Genomic DNA, 22,553 nt, shown 5'->3' with positions numbered 1-22,553 from the left:
GGGTTTGGCATTCCCTTGACTGGGCTGGGTGTTTCCTTGGGGGTTGGGGGCTTGGTCTTTTCTGAGGTGGGCATAGGGTCTCTCTGGGTGGGTGTGGGTTTTCCCTGGGTGGGGTGGACTGGGCTCCCCAGCTGAGGTTGGCAGGTTTTGATTGGGATTGACCTTTCTCTTAGAGCAGATTGGAAACCCAGAGTTTCCTGCTAGTTGTTGAAAATGGTTGGTAGACGTGATCTGCTCGCTGCTACCAGCCTCCCCTGGCTGTTAAAAGCAGATGGTGGCGGAGGTTTGTTCAATGCCTGCTGCCTCCTCTATGAAGAAGCCATTTGGTCTCAGGAACAAGATGGGCAAGTGGTGCTGCCACTGCTTCCCCTGCTACAGCGGGAGCGGCAAGAGCGACGTGGGCACTTGGGAAGACTACCATTACAGCACCTTCATGGAGCCCAGGTACAACATCCGTCAAGAAGATCTGGACAAGCTACACAGAGCTGCCTGATGGGGTAAAGTCCCCAGAAAGGATATCATCATGCTCAAGGGCAGTGACGTGAACAAGAGGGACAAGCAAAAGAGGTAACTGGGCCTGGGCTGGGAGAAGGCCAGGATGTGAAGGGATGATGGAGACATACCCTCCTGGTGGGAGAATGGGGAGACTGGCTCTCTCGCCTCCACAGACCTCACACTTCCCTGGGTGTGGAAACCTCAGAGAGGACAGGGCACAGGCCCTTTATGAACAGCAACACAAAAACAAAACTTTAGCTGATTTCCAATCCAATTATAATTTCTCTTATAGAACACTAATAGACTGTTTTAAAGTGATTTAACTCACAAAATTAAGTCAATGCAACAGATTATTTTTAATGTACACATTTTAAAACAATGTCCTATACATTATAGAAAGGTGTATATTTAGAACTAAGTCCCATAATGTATCAACTTCTGGGCTAAATATTTTTCAAATAAAATCCAACATGGGTTTTATGTTGCTGTACCTTACATAAATACGTTCTTTACTGAGGAACTGTAAAAGGAAACTGAAATGGGAAGTATGGTTCATGTCCTTGAATAGGAAGATTCGTTTTTCTGGACATGTGAGCTTTTTCTGTGTTTATCACTTTTATGTAAGCCAAATAAAAATAGCAAAGTTTTAGCGTTTTTAAATTGCACATGCTGCATTTTATTATTGTGATAAATTAATTTTGTGCAACAGAATGGAAAAAGACTTGCTTTTTCAGATGTCAAAATGTGCATGTGCTATTTCTACAAATTGTTCACTAACAGCTGAAAAGACATCAATAAATAGAACAGAATAGGAAATCCAGAAGTACCCAAATACATGTAAGAATTTATCACTTGATAGTGGTGATGGTTCATATTGTTAAACAAGATGAATTATTCATCAATGCTGAATAATTCATGCTGTTTGAAGAAAACCAGCTAGATTTTTATGTCCCAAAAATAAGTTCCTGGAGTATTGATTAAAAATTTTAAATATACAAAAGGAGAAAAGTACCAGAAGAAAACACAAATGCCTATTTATATATGCAAATATTTATTTATTTATTTATTTTTCTGAGACAGAGTCTCACTCTGTTGTCCAGGCTGGAGTGCAGTGGCACAATGTCGGCCCACTACAACTTCTGCCTCTTAGGTTCAAGCAGTTCTCTACCTCAGCCTACAGAGTAGCTGGGATTACAGGCGCCCACCACCACACCTGGCTAATTTTTTGTATTTTTAATAGAGACAGCATTTCACCATCTTGGCCAGGCTGGTCTTGAATTCCTGTCCTTGTGATCCACCCACCTTGGCCTCCCAAAGTGCTGAGATTAGAGGCCTGAGCCACTGAACCCAGCCTAAATATGCAAATATAATAAAATAAGCTCAATTTAAACTTGGGCAAGGTACTTTTTTGCATATGTACCAGTGACCTGTGCACATAGGAAAACGTAGTGTTCCTGGTAAGAGAAGAAATTTAAGTTAGAAGATGAATGAAATACTGTTTTCTATTTAAGTTAGAAGAGAAATGAAAGGCTGGCTGTGGTGGCTTACATCTGTAATGCCAGCATTTTGGGAGGCCAAGGCAGGTGGATCACAAGATCAGGAGTTTGAGACTAGCCTGGCCATCATGATGAAAACATGTCTCTACTAAAAATACAAAGAATTAGCCAGGCATGGTGGCATGCACCTGTAATCTCCGCTACTCAGGAGGCCTAGGGTGGAGAATTGCTTGAACCAGGGAGGCAGAGGTTGCAGTGAGCCGAGATTGAGCCAATGCATTCCAGCCTGGGTGATAGAGTCAGATTCCATCTAAAAAAAATAAAACAAATAAGTAAAAACGGAGTGAAATATTGTTTTCTATCCACAAAGTTTGTGAGGGTAAAGAACAGTGGTACTTACACTGTTGTTGAAAGTTTAAGTTGCTGCAACTTTTCAAATAGACAATTTGGTGGTAAGAATCATATTTTAAAAATATGTGTGCCTTTTACCCATCAATTCCCATATACTGAAATATCTGTATGAAACGGACACATCCGTTTTTCTTAGTATTGCTTAAAATAGCAGTGTATTGAGAAGAACTCATATAAAGATTTTGTGAACAAATTTCAGTGCATGAATAAGATGGAATAATGTGTAACCATTGAGGGTGTCAGTAGACACAGAGATATGTTGGCATGCAAAAATGTAGTTTGCTATATCAAGTGAGAAAAAAATCATTTTGTTACACATATACACAAACAGAGTCTGCCCTTGTGTTAGCTGAGAATATGTAGAAAATATAATCAAACTTATTTCTGGGGATTTGCAAGTGAAGTTTTTCCCTTTCTCTTATCTGTGATTTCTGCAATGAATGTCTGAAAAGTTTTAGTTAAGTTTCAATAGTAATGGAATGAATCCTTGGGAAGAGAAGGAATATGCTGCTTGCATAGATACAAATAATTTCTCACATTCTATTATTTATTTTTATTCCTGTGGATGGCTATCTTCTGTGAATTTTTACCCTCTTCAGAAGTAGAGGGAATCTGTTTACCTCTTCCTGTAGATTTTATTGTATATACATTTTATTATATAATTATCTTTTCGTTATATATAGATTAACATGTGTAAAAAGTGTGGATTTATTATTTTAGTTTAGTTATATATTTATGAAAACTAAATAGCAAATATAAATGATCATTACTATTGCAAATGTATTGCTCTACTCAACAGGAGTTTTCTTTAAAAATATTGAAGTCCTAAGCTGTGTTTATCCATTCTTTCAATCTGTTTAGTCATCAAACATAAGCCAGACACCTATTATGCAGCATGCACATTCTACCATCTCTCAGGATCCTTCCATCTTTGAAAACTTCATGTTTACCTGCTGGGCCTGAGCAAGCTGAGAGATTTAAAATTGGGGCATTAGGACTTAATCTCAATTGAAGCTTTTCCTCCCTCCTTTCAAACAAAAGCATTTCTGAAGGTAGAACATAGTAAAAGATAACCCTTAACTGCCCTTTTGAAAATGGGTACAGACTGTTTAAGTACTTTTAAGAACTAAAATGTGGTACATAAACAGCATGGAATACTATTCAGGCATAAAGGAAAGAACGAGAGCATTCCTTTGCAGGGACATGGATGGTGTTGAAGGCCATTATCCTTAGCAAACTTACATAGGAACAGAAAACCAAATACCGCATGGTCTCACATATAGGTGGGAACTAAAGGATGGGAATGCACAGACACCTAGAGGGAACCAACATACACTGGGGCCTATCAGAGTGTGGAAGGTGGGAGGAGGGAAAGAAGCAGGAAATAGAACTAATGGGTACTGGGTTTAACACCTGGGTAATGAAATAATCTGTATATCCAACCCCCTTGGCACACGTTTACATATGTAACAAATCTGCACATCCTGCACCTGTACTCCTGAATGTGAAAGTTGAAAAAAGCTCCACAAATGGTTTCATAAATCCATTTTAAAAAGAGAAAATTTATAACAGTCTTAAATCCTAATATGAATGATTGCAAATATGTGATGTACATACATTGTATAAATCTAAGTATTGAAAAAAATGACCTCATGCTATTCATTTGAATTTCAAGTTTTCTTTGGCTTAAAGTTTTGAAAACCAAAGTAAGAAATAGATTATTTTAGGAATTTTGTTTTTGTTTTCACCTCAGCCCTATTATTCCATAGTTCTTTTAAGAACTAAAATTTATCTAAATGCTAGTCATCTGACTGGAACTGCCCCAGGACTGATACATTATAACATATTCTACTTAATGTAAGGCACCAGGGACTGTATGATGCCCCATCATTTTACGTCTCAATAAGAGAATTACTTAAATGCTGCCAGTTATGGTTATAGTAAATCATGAATTATAAGTGGTATTTCAGTGTAAGAATTGGTAAAACATGGAGACAATGATCATCTAAGAATACCAAATTACAATGTTACCTGTAATCTTTAAAACATACCTAAAAGTGTAGGTATAATTGTATCATGTCACTTTATTCAAATGTTGTCTTTAGTGGTATTAGTAAAAATGATAATACCTTACAATTATTGAGCTGTTATTTGTGTTAGGAACTATTCTATATCTTTCGTGTGGAGTCTTATTTAAGCATTGCAGTGGTTTCCTCTGAGAAATCCACTATTTTCTTTCCCATTTTGTTGATGTGGAAATTGATACCCAAAAAGACTAAGCAACAGGTGGGAAGTGACAGACCTTCAAGAAGGGTTCCAGCCCAAGCTGAATGTCATCCAAGGGCTCTGCTCTTTCTATTCAAATAGCTGCTCTTTCATTAATACAGTGAGTCATGAGAGGTAGTAAGTAGTGTGCTTCCTTCAAAGGAAAATTAAGTTTGTTTTGAAGGCACAGTAATAGCAGGCTATTCAGTGTTTGCAATTACATGAATCATTGATATGGCTGTAGCTAGTGTACTACGATTTCCTAAAAAGTCTTCTCACTCTCATAGGACTGCTCTACATCTGGCCTTTGCCAATGGAAATTCAGAAGTAGTAAAACTCCTGCTGGACGGATGATGTCAACGTAACGACCTTGACAACAAAAAGAGGACAGCTCTGATCAAGGTATGCAGAAGTCAACTATATCAGCGTGAGATGGGTTGATTTCAATAGATAACATAAACATGAGTTTTCTCATTTAAATATAACTAGTTAGTGAAAGCTGTGTGAAATGTTATTTTGAATTCTGAGGACTTATAATTTGTTTTTGGTCTAATACTGACAGGCCGTACAATGCCAGGAAGATGAATGTGCATTAATGTTGCTAGAATATGGCACTGATCCAGATATTTCAGATGTGTGTGGAAATACTGCTCTATACTACGCTATCTACAATGAAAATAGATTAATGGCCAAAGCACTGCTCTTATACGGTGCTGATACAGAAACAAAAAACAAGGTATAGATCTACCAATTTCATCTTCAAAATACTGAAATGCATTCGTTTTAACATTAACCTGTGTAAGGGCCAGTTTCCCATATTTGGAAGTTCCACCAAGAAAATATTTTGAAATGACTTAATTATCTAAGACTTTATTTTAAATATTGTAACTTTTAAAGAAGCATTAGAGAGTACAGTTTTTTAACGCACCTGTGGTTAATACTTTTCTAAAAAACACTGAATTTGTAAAAGGTAATACTTTTTTTTTTCTTAAATTTTTCCCTGCCAGGTTTTTTCCCAAATGAATGTAAAATGACAAAATTTGCTGTGGAAATAGGTTTTACATTAAAACTCCAAGAAAACGTAAACATATTTCAGTGAATAATAATCCTGCTGCTTTGGAAATTTCCTAAGTAAAATAGTAATAGATATGAGGTGATGTATCTCTCAGTAGCAAGGCTTAAGATATTTCTCATTGCTCATGAGGCAGAAGTGGAAAGGGAAAAAGAGAGCAATCAGAAATATCAGGGCCAATTTGGAAATTAGGTAATGGATGGAAAAGATCATCAAGAGGTGCGTGCGTGTGTGTGTGTGTGTGTGTGTGTGTGTGTGTTGTTCATTGACTTGTTTCCTTTGTATGGTGAAATAAGGTTCTTTTCAATTTTAGAGAAAGACAGTTTTCAGTTTGGGAGAGGGAGTTAATGGGTTGTAAACTGCCTAGAGATCAATTTTAGGAGGCCTCTGAGAAACCAGATTAGCAGTGAATAGTTGCTAATGTAGTGGGAAAACCCTTGAACAGAAGGAATAAAAGGTAATTAACCGATTTATTATCCTATTCTGGTAGAAATGGCCAATTAGAGTCTCAACTCTGCTTTCAACTTTAGAATGTCTTGATGGGAAGGTGGGAGATAAGGGGTTTATAAGTAAAAAGATCAGGTTGGATTTTGAGTTTACTAGACCTTGTACTACTCTTACTGGGGAAAATTACGTGGTGTTGTCAGCAAATGAGTCCCTCTCCTACTATTTCCTCTTTTTGGCCAAACCTTCGAATGATAAAGGGAATCAGTTACGTGGATGAGAGATGAGACTGAAGTATTGTCTATTGCACTAGCTTCCAGCTACAGTTGTGCATTCCAGTTACCTCAGGAAAGTTTTTAAATAATCTGCAAGCCTAGGTTTTCCCCTGAAGAACTCGATAGAGTAAGCCTAATAAAGCCTGGATATGTATGTTTAAAAATGTTTCCTTGAAGCCAGGCATGGTAGTGCATGACTGCAGTGCCAGCTGCTAGGAAGGCTGAGGTGGGAGGATTGCTTGAGCTCAGGAGTTCGAGTCTAGCCTGGTCATCACAATGAGACCCGGTCTCTCACAATAAAAACAACAACAACAACAAAAACAAAAACAAATTTCTCAAAATCTGGATACACTCCTGCTTAATAACCACTGAATACAGAAGTGTAATATGTAAATTCTTATATCTCAGACACTTAAGATATTTCTAGAAGAGTTGGAGTTAAATATTTGCTAATTCCTGTAAATCTTTCCTTTCCAATAACATTAATCTAACTTTTTTTTTTTTTTTTTTTTTTTTTTTTTTTGCTTTTGAGATGGAATCTCACTCTGTTCCCCAGGCTGGGGTGCAGTGGTATGATCACAGCTCACTACAGCCTTGACCTCCCCAAGCTCAGGTGGTTTTCCAATCTCAGTTTTTGTTTTGTTTTATTTTATTTCATTTTTTAGTAGAGATGAGATTTTTGCCATGTTTCTCAGGCTGGTCTTGAACTCCTGGTCTCAATGGAATCACCCACCTCAGCCTCCCAAAATGCTAGGAGTACAGGTGTGAGCCACCATGCCTGGCCTAGTCTGTCTTATCTCTGTGGTTGAGACATTAAAATGAATATTATTGGCATTATCTATCAGCTTACAGAATAATACCTTTTCCTTTCTACCATCAGTTATTCACTGCCATTCAGAAGGTCTTTAGAAATTTTCAGTGAGTAGTCTTTCCATAAGTAGAGGATGGTCCTCTCAGGATTTTGTATCTCATTGTTATCATTCAAGTGCTTGAGTCAATAAGTCGTTGTTAAGAGCAGAGTTTTCTCAATCAGAATTGTAGAAAATTCTAAACCTTGTTTGTCAACTGAAGCTGTGTTATGGACTATCCAGTATGTCTCTTAAGTTTGTAGAGCTTTGGCAAAATCAGGATGGCAGGTTTAAACACTAAAAACCATGGAGTTAAAAATTAAATACAAATAGATTTTAAATGAATAAATGTTGGAAAAATTCTTGAAACGCACAGTATGAGTATTAATAGCAATTTTTATTGCACGTTGGAGCTTGAACTTTTGGTAAAATATATGAAGCCAAAGAAACATTTTACATGCAAATTCTTGCTTTATACACAACAATTTTGTCTTAGGGTTGGATAATATAGAGATAAAAGATATAGCCCCTGGCCTCAAGAAGCTCTTTGCTTAAATGGAAAAAAAATTATCATCCAAAAGTACCATGTCAAATGCTTAGTTAGAAGCAAAGAGTCTTGGAAGCAGTAAATGTTGAAAGTGAGTTTTTGAGATGATCAGAGTTGACGTGGTGAGGCAGAGAAGGGGTGTTTCCAAGGGAAGAAGCAGCATGTGGCAAAGCACAGAAGAGTGAGAAGGAAACAACTATATTTTATTTACTTTCTGTGAGTGTAAGTCCATGGGATCTTATATAAAGCTTCCACTTCCGTTGAGAAATGCATATTTTTTTTGAATTACATACTGTTTTTGTTTTTTATTGTTTTACAGTGTGGCCTCACATCACTTTTCCTTGGCATACATGGACAAAAACAGCAAGTGGTAAAATTTTTAATCAAGAAAAAAGCTAATTTAAATGCACTTGATAGATATGGAAGGTATAGTTATTTCTTTTAATGTTTGTGTTGTTATCGATTGATAGCAGTCACTGAAGCCATAAATAATAAATTAGCAAGATTAAATTATACTTATTGGGATATCTTGATCAGTATCAACACAAATCAGTTAAGTAGAAAAGTAATTATTTGGACTGGACAATATAATGAAAATTTTTAGTAGTATTCATCTTCTCTTATTATATTGACTGATGTTATTTGTTTTATGACATTTTGGTTACATGATCTTATGTTAGCTAAAGGGATTTCATATTAATTTTATGATGTGTGAACTTTAACTTTCAGTTTATGACTGAGTAATTAAACGTCTTAACCCTTTCTAGTAGTTTTTAACCTCTGTCTTACATGCTTTTACACTACATATGCTGTATTAAACATAGATAGGAGTTGAAAATCCTTTTGTCTTTTTAAAGACTCTTCTTTAAGTTGCACTCTTTGAAGAATATTAAGCTAGCTTATCCCTACATGACAATTAATTGCCATTCCCACATATTGTGGGTTCAACAGCTTTTTCCCTTTTTATTTCCAGTGTCTTTTGATGTTTTTATTTTTCATTGGTATGGAGAGAGGGAGTGAAGATAGTTTTAAGTGGATACACTTTTCCTTTCATGAAGGCAAGCCGTAGGTGGGTGATAAAGAGAAAAGAGCTAGGCTTTGGATTCACACAAGACTGGGTTTAATTCCTAACTTTCTGACTTCCTACATGTGTGACCTTGGGAGTGTTGTTTACCGCCCAATATGTTGTCATACATGAAAAGTAGGAGAATATATCCTTCAAAGTTTGCTGTGCATAAGTAAGAAAGATATATATGGCATTTAATTCATATATATGGCATTAATTCCTGCTTGTTGGCATTATTAACTGAAATTCCTATGACTTGTCTTACCATTTTTATTAATATTAACTGTTTTCAGCATGCAGAGAGCCCTTATTTATCTTACCCCCTAGCTGATTTTCTATTACAGCATATCAGCCTAGGGAAGCTTTGACAAAATCTTCACTTAAATCTTTGTCCACTTCAGACAAGTGGCCCTAGCATTGTTTCTTGCCTATCAAAGGATATTAAATTAGTAGCTTCTACTATGCAATACCCCACTGAGATAAGAGGTTTCCTTTTTGTCCCTTCCTTTTAACCTTGGTGGTATTTTACAAGGATGAGCACTGGAGCACCCAAGATGCTTATGTCTTTTAGCACATGTAAATGTTTGATTCTGCATGGGATAAGGAAGATGTTAAATTGGTAAAGCATATCAAATTAGATTTTAAAATAACTTTATTACAGTTCCTAAGAGAGAAACGATCTCTGTCATTTTAGAACCACTCTCATACTTGCTGTACTTTGTGGATCAGCAAGTATAGCCAGCCTTCTACTTGAGCAAAATATCGATGTATCCTCTCAAGATCTATCTGGACAGATGACCAGAGAGCATGCTGTTTCTAGTCATCATAATGTGTAAGTGTTTACATTGAAAGGCTAGTTAATGCTAAATTGAGGTTTAAATAATTATAACAATTACATCTGGGGGCAGAGCAAGATGGTCGAATAGGAACAGCTCCAGTCTCCAACTCCCAGCGCGAGCGACACAGAAGACTGGTGATTTCTGCATTTTCAACTGAGGTACTGGGGTCATCTCACTAGGGAGTGCCAGACAATTGGTGCTGGTCAGCTGCTGCAGCCTGACCAGCGAGAGCTGAAGCAGGGCGAGGCATCGCCTCACCTGGGAAGTGCAAGGAGGAAGGGAATCCCTTTTTCTAGCCAGGGGAACTGAGACACACAACACTTGGAAAATCGGCTAACTCCCACCCCAATACTGCACTTTAAGCAAACAGGCACACCAGGAGATTATACCCCACACCTGGCCAGGAGGGTCCCACACCCACGGAGCCTCCCTTGTTGCTAGCACAGCAGTCTGCAATCTAACCGCAAGGCAGCAGTGAGGCTGGGGGAGGGGCGCCTGCCATTGCTGAGGCTTAAGTAGGTAAACAAAGCCGCTGGGAAGCTCGAACTGGGGGAGCTCACAGTAGCTCAAGGAAACCTGCCTGTCTCTGTAGACTCTACCTCTGGGGATGGGGCACAGCTAAAAAACAACAACAACAACAACAAAAGCAGCAGAAACCTCTGCAGACGCAAACGACTCTGTCTGACAGCATTGAAGAGAGCAGTGGATCTCCCAACTCGGAGGTTGAGATCTGAGAAGGGACAGACTGCCTGCTCAAGTGGGTCCCTGATCCCTGAGTAGCCTAACTGGGAGACATCCCCCACTAGGGGCAGTCTAACACCGCACACCTCACAGGGTGGAGTACACCCCTGAGAGGAAGCTTCCAAAGTAAGAATCAGACAGGTACACTCGCTGTTCAGCAATATTCTATCTTCTGCAGCCTCTGCTGCTGATACCCAGGCAAACAGGGTCTGGAGTGGACCTCAGACAATCTCCAACAGACCTACAGCTGAGGGTCCTGACTGTTAGAAGGAAAAATATCAAACAGGAAAGACACCTACACCAAAACCCCATCAGTACGTCACCATCATCAAAGACCACAGGCAGATAAAACCACATAGATGGGGAAAAAGCAGGGCAGAAAAGCTGGACATTCAAAAAATAAGAGCCCATCTCCCCCTGCAAAGGAGCACAGCTCATCGCCAGCAACAGATCAAAGCTGGACGGAGAATGACTTTGACGAGATGAGAGAAGAAGGCTTCAGTCCATCAAACTTTTCAGAGCTAAAGGAGGAATTACGTACCCAGCGCAAAGAAACTAAAAATCTTGAAAAAAGAGTGGAAGAATTGATAGCTAGAGTAATTAATGCAGAGAAGGTCGTAAAAGAAATGACAGAGATGAAAACCATGACACGAGAAATAAGTGACAAATGCACAAACTTCAGTAACCAACTCGATCAACTGGAAGAAACAGTATCAGCGATTGAGGATCAAATGAATGAAATGAAGCGAGAAGAGAAACCAAAAGAAAAAAGAAGAAAAAGAAATGAACAAAGCCTGCAGGAAGTATGGGATTATGTAAAAAGACCAAATCTACGTCTGATTGGGGTGCCTGAAAATGAGGGGGAAAATGGGACCAAGTTGGAAAACACTCTTCAGGATATCATCCAGGAGAACTTCCCCAACCTAGTAGGGCAGGCCAACATTCAAATTCAGGAAATACAGAGAATGCCACAAAGATACTCCTCGAGAAGAGCAACTCCAAGACACATAATTGCCAGATTCACCAAAGTTGAAATGAAGGAAAAAATCTTAAGAGCAGCCAGAGAGAAAGGTCGGGTTACCCACAAAGGGAAGCCCATCAGACTAACAGCAGATCTCTCGGCAGAAACTCTACAAGCCAGAAGAGAGTGGGGACCAATATTCAACATTCTTAAAGAAAAGAATTTTAAACCCAGAATTTCATATCCAGCCAAACTAAGTTTCATAAGTGAAGGAGAAATAAAATCCTTCACAGATAAGCAAATGCTTAGAGATTTTGTCACCACCAGGCCTGCCTTACAAGAGACCTTGAAAGAAGCACTAAACATGGAAAGGAACAACCGGTACCAGCCATTGCAAAAACATGCCAAAATGTAAAGACCATCGAGGCTAGGAAGAAACTGCATCAACTAACAAGCAAAATAACCAGTTAATATCATAATGGCAGGATCAAGTTCAGACATAACAATATTAACCGTAAATGTAAATGGACTAAATGATCCAATTAAAAGACACAGACTGGCAAACTGGATAAAGAGTCAAGACCCATCAGTCTGCTGTATTCAGGAGACCCATCTCACGTGCAGAGACATACATAGGCTCAAAATAAAGGAATGGAGGAAGATCTACTCAGCAAATGGAGAACAAAAAAAAGCAGGGGTTGCAATCCTAGTCTCTGATAAAACAGACTTTAAACCATCAAAGATCAAAAGAGACAAAGAAGGCCATTACATAATGGTAAAGGGATCAATTCAACAGGAAGAGCTAACTATCCTAAATATATATGCACCCAATACAGGAGCACCCAGATTCATAAAGACTTACAAAGAGACTTAGAGTCCCATACAATAATAATGGGAGACTTCAACACTCCACTGTCAACATTAGACAGATCAACGAGACAGAAAGTTAACAAGGATATCCAGGAATTGAACTCATCTCTGCAGCCAGCGGACCTAATAGACATCTATAGAACTCTCCACCCCAAATCAACAGAATATACATTCTTCTCAGCACCACATTGCACTTATTCCAAAGTTGACCACATAATTGGAAGTAAAGCACTCCTCAGCAAATGTACAAGAACAGAAATTATAACAAACTATCTCTCACACCACAGTGCCATCAAACTAGAACTCAGGACTAAGAAACTCAATCCAAACCGCTCAACTACATGGAAACTGAACAACCTGCTCCTGAATGACTACTGGGTACATAACGAAATGAAGGCAGAAATAAAGATGTTCTTTGAAACCAATGAGAACAAAGATACAACATACCAGAATCTCTGGGACACATTTAAAGCTGTGTGTAGAGGGAAATTTATAGCACTAAATGCCCACAAGAGAAAGCAGGAAAGACCTAAAATTGACACTCTAACATCACAATTAAAAGAACTAGAGAAGCAAGAGCAAACACATTCAAAAGCTAGCAGAAGGCAAGAAATAACTAAGATCAGAGCAGAACTGAAGGAGGTAGAGACACAAAAACTCTCCAAAAAATCAATGAATCCAGGAGTTGGTTTTTTGAAAACATCAACAAAATTGACAGACCACTAGCAAGATTAATAAAGAAGAAAAGAGAGAAGAATCAAATAGATGCAATTAAAAATGATAAAGGGGATCTCACCACCGACCCCACAGAAATACAAACTACCATCAGAGAACACTATAAACACCTCTACGTAAATAAACTAGAAAATCTAGAAGAAATGGATAATTTCCTGGACACTTACACTCTTCCAAGACTAAACCAGGAAGAAGTTGAATCCCTGAACAGACCAATAGCAGGCTCTGAAATTGAGGCAATAATTAATAGCCTACCAACCAAAAAAAGTCCAGGACCAGATGGATTCACAGCTAAATTCTACCAGAGGTAGAAGGAGGAGCTGGTACCATTCCTTCTGAAACTATTCCAATCAATAGAAAAAGAGGGAATCCTCCCTAACTCATTTTATGAGGCCAACATCATCCTGAAACCAAAGCCTGGCAGAGACACAACAAAAAAAGAGAATTTTAGACCAATATCCCTGATGAACATCGATGCAAAAATCCTCAATAAAATACTAGCAAACCGGATTCAGCAGCACATCAAAAAGCTTATCCACCACGATCAAGTGGGCTTCATCCCTGGGATGCAAGGCTGGTTCAACATTTGCAAATCAATAAACGTAATCCAGCATATAAACAGAACCAAAGACAAGAACCACATGATTATCTCAATAGATGCAGAAAAGGCTTTTGACAAAATTCAACAGCCCTTCATGCTAAAAATGCTCAATAAATTCGGTATTGATGGAATGTACCTCAAAATAATAAGAGCTATTTATGACAAACCCACAGCCAATATCATACTGAATGGCAAAAACTGGAAAAATTCCCTTTGAAAACTGGCACAAGACAGGGATGCCCTCTCTCACCACTCCTATTCAATATAGTGTTGAAAGTTCTGGCGAGGGCAATCAGGCAAGAGAAAGAAATCAAGGGTATTCAGATAGGAAAAGAAGAAGTCAAATTGTCCCTGTTTGCAGATGACATGATTGTATATTTAGAAAACCCCATTGTCTCAGCCCAAAATCTCCTTAAGCTGATAAGCAACTTCAGCAAAGTCTCAGGATACAAAATTAATGTGCAAAAATCACAAGCATTCTTATACACCAGTAACAGACAAACAGAGAGCCAAATCATGAATGAACTTCCATTCACAATTGTTTCAAAGAGAATAAAATACCTAGGAATCCAACTTACAAGGGATGTAAATGACCTCTTCAAGGAGAACTACAAATCACTGCTCAATGAAATAAAAGAGGACACAAACAAATGGAAGAGCATACCATGCTCATGGAGAGGAAGAATCAATATCGTGAAAATGGCCATACTGCCCAAAGTTATTTATAGATTCAATGCCACCCCCATCAAGCTACCAATGAGTTTCTTCACAGAATTGGAAAAACTGCTTTAAAGTTCATATGGAACCAAAAACGAGCCTGCATTGCCAAGACAATCCTAAGTCAAAAGAACAAAGCTGGAGGCATCACATTACCTGACTTCAAACTATACTACAAGGCTACAGTAACCAAAACAGCATGGTACAGGTACCAAAACAGAGATATAGACCAATGGAACAGAACAGAGTCCTCAGAAATAATACCACACATCTACAGCCATCTGATCTTTGACAAACCTGAGAGAAACAAGAAATGGGGAAAGGATCCCCTATTTAATAAATGGTGCTGGGAAAATTGGCTAGCCATAAGTAGAAAGTTGAAACTGGATCCCTTCCTTACTCCTTATACAAAAATTAATTCAAGATGGATTAGAGTCTTAAATGTTAGACATAATACCATAAAAACCCTAGAAGAAAACCTAGGTAGTACCATTCAGGACATAGGCATGGGCAAGGACTTCATGTCTAAAACACCAAAAGCAACGGCAGCAAAAGCCAAAATTGACAAATGGGATCTAATTAAACTAAAGAGCTTCTGCACAGCAAAAGAAACTACCATCAGAGTGAACAGGCAACCTACAGAATGGGAGAAAATTTTTGTAATCTACTCACTTGACAAACGGCTAATATCCAGAACCTACAAAGAACTCAAACAAATTTACAAGAAAAGAACAAACAACCCCATCAAAAAGTGGGCAAAGGATATGAACAGACATTTTTTCAAAAGAAGACATTCATACAGCCAACAGACACATGAAAAAATGCTCATCATCACTGGCCATCAGAGAAATGCAAATCAAAACCACAATGAGATGCCATCTCACACCAGTTAGAATGGCAATCATTAAAAAGTCAGGAAACAACAGGTGCTGGAGAGGATGTGGAGAAATAGGAACACTTTTACACTGTTGGTGGGATTGTAAACTAGTTCAACCATTATGGAAAACAGTATTGTGCATCTTCTTTTGAGAAATATCTATTCCTGTCATGTGCCCACTTTTTAATGGAATTATTTGTATTTTTCCTGCTGATTTGTTTGAGTTTCTGGTAGGTTATGGATATTAGTCCTTTGTTAAATTCATAATTTGCAAATATTTTTTCCCATTGTATAGGTTGTTGGTTTACTTTGATGATTATTTCTTTTGCTGTGCTGAAGCTTTTTAGTTTAATTAGGTCTTTTTAATTAATTAATTTATTTTCATTTTGTTGCCTTTGCTTTTAGGGTCTTCATCATAAAGTATTTTCCTAGACCAATGTTTTCAGGTCTTAGGTTTAGGCCATTAATCCATCTTGAATTAATTTTTGTATATGGTGAGAGATAGAGATCCAGTTTTTTTTTCTTCTATATATGGCTATCTTTTTTTCCCCAGCACCATTTATTGAATAACATGTAGTTTCTCCAGTGTATGTGTTTGTATCCTTTCTCAGAGATCATTTGATTGTAGTGGCTTTATTTCTGAGTTGTCTATTCTGTTCCATTGATCTGTGTATCTACTTTTATACCAGTACCACACTGTTTTTGTTACTGTGGCCTTAGAGTATAATTTGAAGTCAGGTAATGTGATACCAACATGTTCGTTCCTTTTGCTTGGCATGTCTGTTGCTATACAGGCTCTTTTGTGGTTGTACATGAATGGCAGCTTTTTTAAATAAGAAGACTGAAGAATGACATTGGTACTTTGATAGAAAATGTATTGAATCGGTAGACTGCTTTGGGCACTCTGGTCATTTTCACAATAGCAGTACTCTAAGTCCAGGAACATAGAATGTATGTTCATTTATTTGTGTCATCTATGCTTTTCTTTAGTGGTGTTTTCCAGTTATCCTTTTATAGATCACTCACCTCCTTCATTAAGTATATTCCTAGGTATTTTACTCTTTTGCAGCCATTGTCAAAGGGATTGGGTTCTTGATATGACGCTCAGCTTGGTTGTAGGTGGTGTAGAGTGGTACCACTCATTGGCATTTGTACATTTTGTAACCTCTGAGACTTTACTGAATTCATTTAAAATGAATTGTCTATAAAATACAGAGGAATCAAGAATATAAGTGGAAAGTGTTTCCAAAAAATAAACATAAAAAGTATGGGTTACCACAGGGTTTCCAAATCCCCAGGCCACAGACCAGTACCAGTGCTTGGCCTGTTAGGACCTGGGCCACACAGCAGGAAGTTAGTGGCAAGTGAGCAAGTGAAGCTCCATCTGTTTACAGTCACTCTCTGTCACTCACATTACCGCCTGTGCTCCTCCTGTCAGATCAGTGGTGGCATTACATTGTCATAGGAGTGTGACTCGCACACTGTTTTAAGCTGCTCATGCAGGGGATCTAGGTTGTTCACTCCTTATGAGAATCTAATGCTTTATGATCTGTCACCATCTCCCGTTACCCCCAGATGGGACCATCAAGTTGTAGGAAAACAAGCTGAGGGCTCCCACTGATTCTACATTATGGTGACTTATATAATTATTGCATTATAGATTATTAATAATAGAAGTAAAGAGCACAATGAATGTAATGTGCTTGAATCATCCTGGAACCAGCCCCACCTCAGTCCACGGAAAAATTATCTTCCACAAAATCAGTTTCTGGTGCCAACATGGATGGGGAGAGCTGGTTTAACAGATGTGAGACTCCTTTGCCTTGTCTTAGATTAATGTGCAGATATACATAGTGTGAATGATATCTGATGGCACCATCTTGTTCTGTAGATCATTTTAGCGACACCCCCCAGTATTTCGTGAAAATTAAAATTTCTTCTAGTGATGAACAAAATGATACTCAAACAACTTTCTGAATAACAGCACTGGAATATCACAAGACGAGATTCTGACTAATAAACAAAAGCAGATAGAAGTGGCTGAAAAGAAAATGAATTCTGAGATATTTTCTTTACTCATTTTCAAATGTTTTTATATGTGTGTGTATTGTAAAAACCAGCTTTATGTATTTTGGAAAGTAAAAATGATTTTTAAATTGTATATATACGTGTGTGTATATATATACACACACACTATATATCCTTTGTCATATATGTATATATGTACATATAAGATAAAACGTTGCTCTTAATTCAACTTTATTTGTCTGCAACAGCTGAGTAGTGACCTTCACAATGGCCTCAATCCAATGGAGAAGCATTTGATATTTTTCATAAGAATTGATGATCTTTCCAACATCAAAAATAAGTTTTGCTCCTAACAACAGATTTTCTCATTTTTGGTCATTAGTTCATCTTTTACAAATATTAATAGAGAGAAGTCAGTTTGCTATTTTCACTGATAGGAAAGTCGGAAATGTATAGCTGGGTCAGAGACCACATTGTGGATTTCATTATCTTTGCTTTTGAGGAGAGTAACAGTTTGCTCCAAGAAGTTTCTAATTTCGGGCCGGGCGCGGTGGCTCAAGCCTGTAATCCCAGCACTTTGGGAGGCCAAGACGGGCGGATCACGAGGTCAGGAGATCGAGACCATCCTGGCTAATATGGTGAAACCCGTCTCTACTAAAAATTACAAAAAACTAGCCGGGCGAGGTGGCGGGCGCCTGTAGTCCCAGCTACTCGGGAGGCTGAGGCAGGAGAATGGCATAAACCCGGGAGGCAGAGCTTGCAGTGAGCTGAGATCCGGCCACTGCACTCCAGCCTGGGAGACAGAGCGAGACTCCATCTCAAAAAAAAAAAAAAAAGTTTCTCTTTTCAATGCAAAGAGCTTTGAAAATAATGACATGCCAAGATATACATTTAGTCATAATTTATTGATAAATATTTTGTTCTCAGAGAAATAGTTCAGTATATTTCCCCTATTTCACACTTAATACTACTTCAAACAGTATAAAGAGGAAAGAAACGTTATTGCAATGCAAATCATCTCCTGATTTCTAAGAAAAGTCTTGTAAGTTGTATCTTATTTATCATGTGTATTGTGTAATAAAAGACTTCTTTTGTATTTATATATTTACACCACAGAAGTAACTGTGATTTTGTGGAGGATCACTAGAAGTAACATCAGAAGACCTGGGGAAAATCCTGCATGTTGCATATACACGTGTGTGTGTGTGTGTGTGTGTGTATTCTAGATGGAGTCTTCCACTGTATCCCATGCTGGAGTGCAATGGCACCATCTCAGCTCACTGCAACCTCTACCTCCCAGGTTCACATGATTCTCCTGCCTCAACCTCCTGAGTAGCTGGGGTTACAGGTGCACACCCCCATGTCCGGCTAATTTTTTGTATTTTTAGTAGAGACAGGATTTCATAATATTGGCCAGACTGGTCTCAAACTACTGATCCTATGATTCGCCCACCTCGACTTCCCAAAGCGCTGGAATTACAGGTGTGAGCCACTGCTCCTGGCTGCATATACTTTTTGACCTCTCCTTTTAAGAACTGTGATCTTAAATGGGTTCAGTGTTGTATGTAGAAGTGCAATGCTTAGATGCAGATGTGTACTTTGTAGAGGGGTACAATGTTTAGATTTAACAGTTATGAATAAATGTAATTCCTATAACTGACTGTGGAAGTATTAGAAAATCAGTATATTGATAAAACATTCTTCAGAAAAAGGAACTTAAAGAACTTAGAGAAATTGCTTCTGTCCAAATACTTGCATAGCTAAGGCTCCTATGATACTGTGGTTTATAGTTTAGATATCAGAGTGTAAACACAATTTTAAAAATATAGTCAAATGTATTAATCTTATATTTTATTCCTCTGGTTTCTTGTAATTCAGAGAAAGGCTTTTCCAATTCTGAAATTCTTAATAATCCTCTAGTGGTTTATTTTTCATGGTCTTTACATAAATATTTCAACTTTTTGGAATTTACACTCTTTTACATTTAAAGTTTTGTCTAACTTTTTTCAGTTAAATATCCACGATGGGGATTCTTTCATTATACAAATATACATGTTATTTCAGAAGAAATCAAGATATATCATTCTATTGAGTGCTAACTAAAAGTTCCCTTTGTTTACTTAGATTTCTCTTAGCCATAAGAAAGTTAAAGGTCTCTTGCATGAAAATAGCATGCTGCAGGAAGAAATTGCCGTGCTAAGACTGGAACTGCACAAAATAAAACATCAGGACAAGCTATCGGGAAAAAAAATATTTGGAGGAAATTGGATGTGTGAAAGAAAAGAATGATAAACTTCTAAAGGCTATTAAACTGAATGAGGAAGCATTAGCAAAAATCAGTATTTCAGTAGAGTGGACAGTGTAGCATTTTGACAACTGAGAATGCTCAGTTCTGAACTGGAGAATGTAAGACACAGCTAGGAAATACTGGAAGTGGAAATCCAATCATGTCATTGTAGACTGACTACTGCTCTACATGATTGTGATCAAAGTCAGATAGCTGAAAGAGACTTCTTTCCAGAGAACAAACATGAACAGGTTTATTTATAGGATAAAATGAATTCTCATATATCTAACCTAAAAGATAACTGTGAGATTCTTTCTGAACATCTCTAATGCTGACAGTAAAATTAATAGCCTAAAAATTAAACTCCATCACACAGGATAAATTCTGAGAGAAAAGTTGGGTCAGGCCACCATCTTTCCTGTTTGGGCGACTTAGTCATTCCAGCATGCAGGCTTTGGAGAGTACAGACTCATAAGGGGCAGAAGAGATCCTGCGGCACAGCACAGCTGCTTTACCAAATCATGTCCAGACTGGTTCTGTAAGCAGGCCCCTGATCCTGTTCCTCATCACTGGACAGGACCTCCCACCTGAGGCCTCCAGCTACCCCCACCAACGTTCCTTGGCCAATGGAGATTTGAACCCTTCCTGGGACAGAGTTCCCAGAAGGAGGAGTGAGCCACCACCTTTGCTGTGTGGGCAACTAGCCATTCTGGGCTGCAGCCTTTGGAGAGCCCAAGCTGACCAGGGGTGGAAGTGGTACTGCAGCACAGCACACCCACCCTGCACAAACATGGCCAGACTCTTGTTTAAGTCAGTCCCCAACCGCATTTCTAAGCACTGGCTGGAGCCTTTCAACCAGGGTCTCCAGTCACCTTCACTGCTGTTCTCTTGCTGAGAGGTTTCAGGCCTCCCTGAGTCAGAGCTTCCAGGGGGAGGACCAGATTGTCATCTATGCCATTTGGGAGACTCAGCCATTTCAGCCTTAGAGTTTCAGAGTGTCTGAGGTGACCGGGGTGTGAAGTGAACCCCCAGCACTGCATAGCCACTCTAGAAAAACATGACCAGACTTCTTTTGAAGCAAGTCCCTGTTCCTGTTCCTCCTGACTGGGCAAGGCTTCTCTACTTGCCTCCAGCCACATCCTACAGGTGTGTTCAGGTTGGCAACAGGTTCATACCTCACAGGTGCAGAGCTCCCAGATGAAGGGACAGGCTATCATCTTTGCCTTTTTGCAGGCTTCACTGTTGATACCTTCAGGCACTGGAAAATACGAGGCAATTGGAGACTGGAGTGGACCCCAGGCATACCACAGCAGCCCCACCGAAAAGTGGCCAGACTGTTATGTGGGCACCCATTTCCATATCTCCTTGATGGGCAGGTCCTCCTGGCCTAGGTCTCCAGCCAGCCCCCCACCAGAGCTATCAAGCCAGTAGCAACTCAGCAATTCCCTGGACAGAGCTTCCAGGAGCAACTGAAATCCTCTCTGCCACTGCCTCTGCAGTGGAATTGCCCTTGCTACCCTCAGAATATCAAGGGAGGAAAGACCCTAAGAGCCACATTGACACCTCCAACAAGCTGCAGTTGACCCAAGGAACAAGTCAGTCCATCTTCCACAGGTACCACACATCACCTAATGTTCATCACCAGACAAGGAACCCTGGCTTATGCCCACAGCACAGACCCTCCATCCTGGGGTGATTACATTAAGAAACTGCTAACTCACATCTCTCTAGGGTGGAGCTCCCAGGAGACAAGGAAAGTGGTAGAGCAGCAAGTCAGCTGATGTGGAGCCCAGAGGGCAGGGACAGCTGTCTCTCTAGGCTCCACTTGCAATTATGAGACACTATCCCAGCACTTAAGGAGTGCTGAGGTCAGACCAGCCCCATCTCATGTGCAAGATTGCTCAGCACAGATCAAGTCTAAGAGTTCCCTTCTTAAAAAAAAAGGGGACTTGCTTTAAAAAGAAGCCTGGCCATGCACCAGCCTGCACATTACCTCTCCATATTGCAGGCCTTTATATGGAAACTTCTTACATCACTTTGCTGTGTGTGTTTACACAGGTAGATTTTGCTGTACTTGCCCTAACAGCACATGAGAGTGCAGCACACACCCCAACCCACACCAACTGCCACTGAAGATGAAGCCATGGTGGGTACAGAACCAAAAACCCACCCCTGCCAACATCTCATCCTTGAGGTAATACTGTGCAGAGAAAAAGGGACCTTCTTATACCCTGAGCGACCACTGTTGCTTGGCGGGGGCTCAGAGAAGGCACCCAGACCTGCTGGCCAGCACCCCACTTGGACCAACACTACCTCCAGTGCAACAGCACACACAGTCAGCAGGGGCCCCCTGGCCCACACCCCAGCTGTCTTGCTTCCACCACTGGGTGAACACCCACAGGGAGGCAGGGAATTTTGCATCTGCTGGCATTCTGCCACAGCTGCTGCACTTTGATCCCCTCACTGCAGTGGACTCCAAACCTCGAGGAGCCAGAGAACAAAGTTGGGGCCCTATATGAGTTCCCCAGAGTTAAAGCACACAGTCCAGGAATTGGAAGTTACACGTTGGTCCCCAGCTGACAGCATGATGACAGGATCAAATCCACACACACCATTACTAACCTTAAATGTAAATGGGCAAATGCTCCAATTGAAAGATACAGGGGGCCAAGCTAAATAAAGAACTGTTGGGGTCCGCGTGTTTCCTAAACAAAGGAATGAACACACCAGACAACACAAGACAAGACAAACATGGCGGCCGCCTCCAATGGCGCGCTCTGCTTTATTTTATACAGTCGTTTGTGGAATGTTGCCAAGTCACAAGACAAATTGTTGTTTTTCTGACCTTTCCCTGACTTTCTGGATTTTCAAGATGTTTACACATAAACAAGCCCCCAATGCCCTGCTTCGTTTGCAAGAGCAGGACTTATCGGGAACGCCCTGCTTCGTTTGCCAGAGCAGGACTTATCCGGAACACT

The 22,553-nt window shown here is 39.5% G+C and overlaps 1 pseudogene; it reads left to right on the top strand.

The window, feature by feature from the left end:
* Nucleotides 1–271: 271 nt before the first annotated feature.
* Nucleotides 272–21,271, top strand: LOC105470740 (POTE ankyrin domain family member B-like; annotated as a pseudogene).
* Nucleotides 21,272–22,553: the final 1,282 nt, after the last annotated feature.

The sequence above is a fragment of the Macaca nemestrina genome, chromosome 15, assembly GCF_043159975.1.
Source record: "Macaca nemestrina isolate mMacNem1 chromosome 15, mMacNem.hap1, whole genome shotgun sequence".
Classification (NCBI taxonomy): domain Eukaryota; kingdom Metazoa; phylum Chordata; class Mammalia; order Primates; family Cercopithecidae; genus Macaca; species Macaca nemestrina.
This window is presented reverse-complemented; position numbering and strand designations above follow the sequence as displayed.